The following is a 6,240-nucleotide window of genomic DNA, read 5'->3' on the forward strand; positions in this document are numbered from 1 at the left end:
GACGGGAATCGTACCCAGGCCCATAGAACGGCAATCCGTCGCGCTGACCACTCAGCTATCGGGGCGGACTAGAGTAGAGTGTTCGGCTGGTCCTGGCAGAGGTTCGAGTCCTCCCTTGGGCATGGGTGTGTGTGTTTGTCTTCTGAATAGTTTAGGTTAAGTAGTGCGTAAGATTAGGGAAGCCTAACCAACGTGACGGGGATTCCACCAGGCTCCTTTTCCCACTGTGTAGGCCCAGACATTGCAAGGCTTGTGATTTCTATCGTAAATTAATAGGTGGCAGCTAGCACTTCAGAATGCCGTCCTCATCCCTCCACTGAGCCGAACAGCGCCGAACATCGTGAACCATGTCTTAGCTTGATTGACAGGGGAGTTTGGTCAGCCCTCTTATATGGCTCCTTGACATGTGTAGGTCGGAACAAAGCTTCTGAATGCCATGTGGTTTCCCCTGTCGCTCTCAGTGTTATGGCACTGAGTAGTTTCCACACATTCTTAAAACAGAAGTATAAGCCTCAACTGACAAGCACTGCAGTTTTATAAAATACACTCTCCAGCATTAAATAACGTCATGAAACTTATAGCATGATGAAAATAAAGTGCCCTGCCAATCGTCAGTCGTTACAAGGGGCAGATGAATTTAGCCTTTAAATAGAAGGAGATAAGCCAAACGGTTTGTAACATTTCATTATCTCCAATTTAATGAAACAGATGAGCAAATTATTATGCATTTTAAAGCTTCAAACTATCCCCTTCCATGCCCGTGAAATGAAAGAACAGAACACGTGCATTGCATGATTTCAATGATGTTGAGTCATTATGTGAACATCTGTCAGACTAACAGGGACGTTTGCCTCCCATTCATAGTGAGACTAGGTTCTCACCATATGAGGTGGCGTACAGTTGGAAAGTGCCTTTACCCATTGAAGTAGTGGAACCCAGGAAAGAAATGTCCTAAAGTGTTACACAATGTTTAGCAGAGAGTGAAAAAAATTAACACAAAAGCTCTCGAGTGTCAAGAGCCACCTGGACAATTTGTGGGTAAGGTATCACACTATAGAGCTGGACAATGTGTTTTAGTGACAATATAAGGGTGTAAGAGTAGGTCAAAAATTATTGACCTGGTAACAGGGAGTGTATCAGTTCATAGAAATGACATCACCTGTCAGTGTCAAGTTGAAGTTGAAAAACAATAATGGTCTTGCAGTATGATTTGATGGGGTACAGGCGACTATCAGTTTACCCCATGACATCCATCACTTTTAACTAGTAGCCTCCCACTCGACTACCTGGCCCATGATTGTGCTAAATTGATGTTCTCCTTTGACTGTGTTTGTTGTTGTTAGCCTGCGTTCGAGGTTATAATGTTTATCAAAATATAAATGAACTTGAATGCTGAAATAATGTAATGAAATAGCGACCCTGTCATTACTGTAGTGAACTGTTGATGTGGGATTAATCTATCAACCTAGGAGTGATCTTTTATAAAACTTATGGCACAAGTTTATTGATCATAAAATAGAATGAACAGTATAAGTTAACTGTGATGACAAATAAATCATGAATTGTTGGCAACACAAACAGACGCATCAAATAGTTAACACTCCATTGGGTGGCGATTGGTTGGCAAAGACTAAGGTTTGTCTTATTAAACTCTTTACTCTGGTTCAATACATGGATAATGCAATCGGAAATTATCTAACACTGAATAGTCTTTGATGGATTTATTCTACAAAGAAGTTATACTACGTTGATGCAGCTGAAAACAAGTGGCGAGACTGTGATTCCGTTTGCCCTAACAAGCCAAAGCAATACTATACCCCTTTCTCAATGTGTAGCGCTGCCTCAGTTGACGGTAATGGTTCAAGTGTCTGTACAGCCCCTGCAATTCATTATCCCAGGCACGAAATACGCAAAGTCGTTACCGGTGATCTGTTAGACGGATCGCAATTACTCCCTAATACAGCCCTGAAATCTTGGCAGGTTCCAGCGCGTGGCTGGCCGCGGAAGCCGAGCGGTTCTAGGCGCCTCAGTCCGGAACCACGCGACTGCTACGGTCGCAGGTTCGAATCCTGCCTCGGGCATGGATGTGTATGATGTCCTTAGGTTAGTTAGTTTTAAGTAGTTCTAAGTTTAGGGGACTGATGACCTCAGCTTTTAAGTCCCATAGTGCTTAGAGCCATTTGAACGATTTTTTTTCCAGCGCGTGATACTCCCATTTGCCCGTCATACCGTGGACCCATTTGACTCACTTATATGGCAGTATCCACAAGGAAGTCAAATGTCAAGGTTTCAGACCTAACACAAATAAGATTGCTCTCAGCATAGCCAGTGGCCCGAGATTACTAACGTCTAAACTGTCAGTACAGCTAAGTCCTCAGCACAGGCTCCCCAGTCAAGACCAATGCTAGTACAAACTCACACTCAGGACAAGTGTCCCAAGAGCAACCCACTCATAACAAGAGTCAAGACCAGAATCTTTTCCAGACTAAAGTTTGAATCAGAAGACCAAGTTTCTCCTCCTCTCCATTTCCATCAAACCTCAGTAAACTTCACAAAAGCGCTCATGCAACAATCCCCACAACGATTTCGTGTCAATCATATGACTCTACGAGCTCAATGTCTCCCCTCTAACTCATCTGCTCTATCCATCAGCGAATCCTAATCAAAGTTAACAATATCCTCCTGGTGGAGAAGCAGCCAATCCCTAACATATAAATTCACCCACATAGAGGAGATGATATTGTGCTTGTGACTTGTTTTTTTTTCACAGCCACTTTAGGCAGCATGTTTTGAGTCTCCATTTAGTCCTAAAGTGAATAACACACTTATCACACAGATAATAATTATCTGGATGGCCCAAAAGTTATAGCATGTCCGACCACTTTAGGCAGCATGTTTTGAGTCTCCATTTAGTCCTAAAGTGAATAACACACTTATCACACAGATAATAATTATCTGGATGGCCCAAAAGTTATAGCATTTCCGACCAGGGGCTGAGCTAAACCAAGAAAAGTGTCATCACACAGGCCATTTCAGAGCCAGCACAAATGTTGTATTTCATTCTAAAATGTTTTCGAAAGACTAAGGCTCCGCAAAAACTCGGCAGGCACTGGAATGAGACCGCCTGACCTCAATATCGTCGGGTCCACAGTGAACATGGAAACTCGCCCGCCATCACTGTTCACAAAGAGCGTTTAAAACACTGTTGAAACGCTTTGGCTGGGCGACCTCAATTTCTCTCGTGCCCTGCCCCTACTGTGGCTAAAGGCACCTAACAGGTAGGCTCAGGAAGGCACTTTTCCTGCCTCTTCGGCCGAAAGCATTGTCTGCACATCATTGTGAGAAATTCTTGGGACCAGAATTCTGTCACCAGTAAGTGCTTTGAGGTGTTCCTTTCTCTAATACCTGCACGTAAATTGTAAGCCCCAAACATCCACTTCAAGATTTACTATTAAATGATCAAATTGTCTGCTTGTTCTCAACCCCAGAAAATATTATTCAGAGGAGAGCCACCATAAATATCCCACATGCATTAACAATGTAATGCTCCCATCAATCAATACTCATGTTGATAACTTTCTGTTAGCTCACAAAAATGTCTTGGTGTAAAATCAACATTAAAGAATAGCCTTGAATATGAAAGATAGTGAAAGAGAGACTCATCCTCTCTCAAAGCTACCAATGAAAACTTCTATCGCTCATGTGGGGTGTGTGAAGCCATTTAAATGGGGTGTAGATGTTTTGTTACAGGTGCCTGTATCGTTGCCAATGCAGGTTGCTGAGTCTAAAAAATTGAATTAGAAAGAACGAATGGGTGAACAGGGTGCACACTAGATGCCTTATGCACTTAGACTATGTCAATGAGTAGCACATTAATCTGTTTTATGTATGTTTGTTGGAGATAATATGTGTAATAATGTAGTTTTTATAAATAGTTTAGAGGTTTATTTTCGTTATTATGATGCTGTTGTGGATTGCGAGGAGGGGGCATAGTTAGATGTTTTTGGTATTTGAAGAACCATGTACATGCATTTTCGGAAGAGGGACAGGAAACGATGCAAATCCCATGTCCCATATGGCATATCATTGGGAATGTCCAGGATGAGTATGATACTCCTTTTTGGCAAGAGTTTTTCCAGGTAAACCTTGAGTCAGATCCGAGGTGGGTTTGTTAAAGGAAAAGGGAGTGAAACGCCATGAGATAAAAACTTTGTATATTTGAGTAATATTTTGAAGTTTTTCTCTGGTAATGCAAAAGGTGAGCAAACCAGGTCGCTACGCAACAGGCAGGTGAAATGCTAGCAGGGCAGGACTGCTGTAATATGGCAGCAGGTCAGAGTTAATTGCTACACATCAATGCAACCAGTGTGTCCAGAGAAGCTGACCAGACAAGAAAAGTAGGCCAGATGATGTCATTGCCACCTCACTGTAGCAAAGCACATGGACCAGCCATGTACAAATATTATTCCTGCGCTAGTGGAAGACCTACTCATTCCACAGCCATCTAACCTGGAGGTTGCACCTGTGACAGTCTGCTCCCTGCTAATCTACCCATCTACAAGTTTTGACTTTGATGGAACAGCAAGTTCCACCTTGGGGAGCTTCTGTGAGCTGCAGTGCTACCTTCTGAGTCAAGACTGATGAGGAGCCACAGGTGCCTCCATCCAGCAGGTAATCTGGTGGCCTAACCAGTGGGTCCATGGAGCAAACATCATCCATCATCATGGGGGTGTGCTGGTGCCACCGCCCACCACTGTCCCTGTTGGCAAACTTCGATGCTGCTGGCCTTTCCCTTGTCAGGAGAAGGCTATTTAATTCAGCATGACTATACAAACCTCTTGCGTAGTTGTTTGCTGCCTTCCAGGGTGTCGTTTATGGAGAAAGCCCTTGTTATCGCTTCCCTGACCTCCTAGCGACCATGGGGAGCGTGGATGAGAATGCCAGTGCGGCGTGGCCAGCGATCCCGTGACGTCGTTGGACGCTGATACCACTGCGCCGAGACAGCCCAGCGAACCTTGGCGTCAGCATATTCCAGCGTGACGTGAGCCATCCCCGCCTTTCCGTCGCTGCAAGCAGCCCATGAATCAAGGCAATCTTTGAGCAATGGTGATGTTTCATTAGCGTCTTTGGGCACCAGACTCGCCAACTCACATCTAGCCACTGCTAACCTGCGCCCAGGTCTGGTGGTTCATCTAGATCTTGACCTTGACGACCTACCACCATCATCCAGGGTAGCATCCTACCCGGCGAGCGTTACAGAGAGCATAAATAGTATCAACAGTTGACAAAATGCTTGTTCCTGCTGCCAAAATGAGTCAGAAGTGACCAAAGTAATACAGTTTCTAAAAATAAAACATTCTGGCGATTTAGATGGTATAACTAAAATTAAACTCCGTCCGAACAGGCCTTGGAACGCCCAATAGTACCGACCGACCCACAGCACGTGATCAGCACACCGCTCTCCCGGCCGTATGTCAGTTTCCGAGACCGGAGCCGCTACTTCTCAGTCAGGTAGCTCCTAAGTTTGCCTCACAAGGGCTGAGTGCATCTCGCTTGCCAACAGCACCTGGCAAACCGGATGGTCACCCATCCAAGTGCTAGCCCACCCCGACAGCGCGTAACTTCGGTGATCTGACGGGAACCGGTGTTACCACTGCGGCAAGGCCGTTGGCAGATGGTATAACTACTAGGTTAGTAATAACATTTAACATTGGCTTGTGAGGCCACTGACTATTATGATAAACTCATGTATGGAAGAAATGCCATTTTCTAAACGTTAGAAAAAGTACTGGTGTAATCTTATGTAAAGGTGGAGGCAAGAAAACCCTTGCAAAGCGTAGATGAGTTTTATGACACCACCCTCATCTAAAACAATAGTAATTTTTGTAAAACACAGAATACAGAATTTTATAGGAAAAATAACATTCTTGATGACGTAAAACGTGGATTTGGAAAGTGTAAATGTATCAGCACACCAACAGAAATTTCGTAATTCATGTATAAGATGCACCTGATGTGCAAATAAAAGTCTATGACTTATTCCTTGACCTTTCGAGGTAAACTGACTATATTTATCATAACAAACGAATGAAAAAACTTAGTTCCCATGGTGAGGGGCATAAAGCAACTAACATAAAAAAAAGAAACGTTAGTTCAGATTAGCGACTGGTGTCCTGTGCGACAACAAAGACATTATAGACGAAGTACAAACTCAGATTGCAAAGGCTGTGCAAGAAAACT

General features: G+C 43.8%; 1 pseudogene; it reads right to left on the reverse strand.

The window, feature by feature from the left end:
* Window positions 1-5,554: 5,554 nt before the first annotated feature.
* LOC126299793 (5S ribosomal RNA) lies at window positions 5,555-5,672 on the reverse strand (annotated as a pseudogene).
* Between the last annotated feature and the right edge of the window lie 568 nt (window positions 5,673-6,240).

Source organism: Schistocerca gregaria, chromosome X (assembly GCF_023897955.1).
Source record: "Schistocerca gregaria isolate iqSchGreg1 chromosome X, iqSchGreg1.2, whole genome shotgun sequence".
Taxonomy (NCBI): Eukaryota; Metazoa; Arthropoda; class Insecta; order Orthoptera; family Acrididae; genus Schistocerca; species Schistocerca gregaria.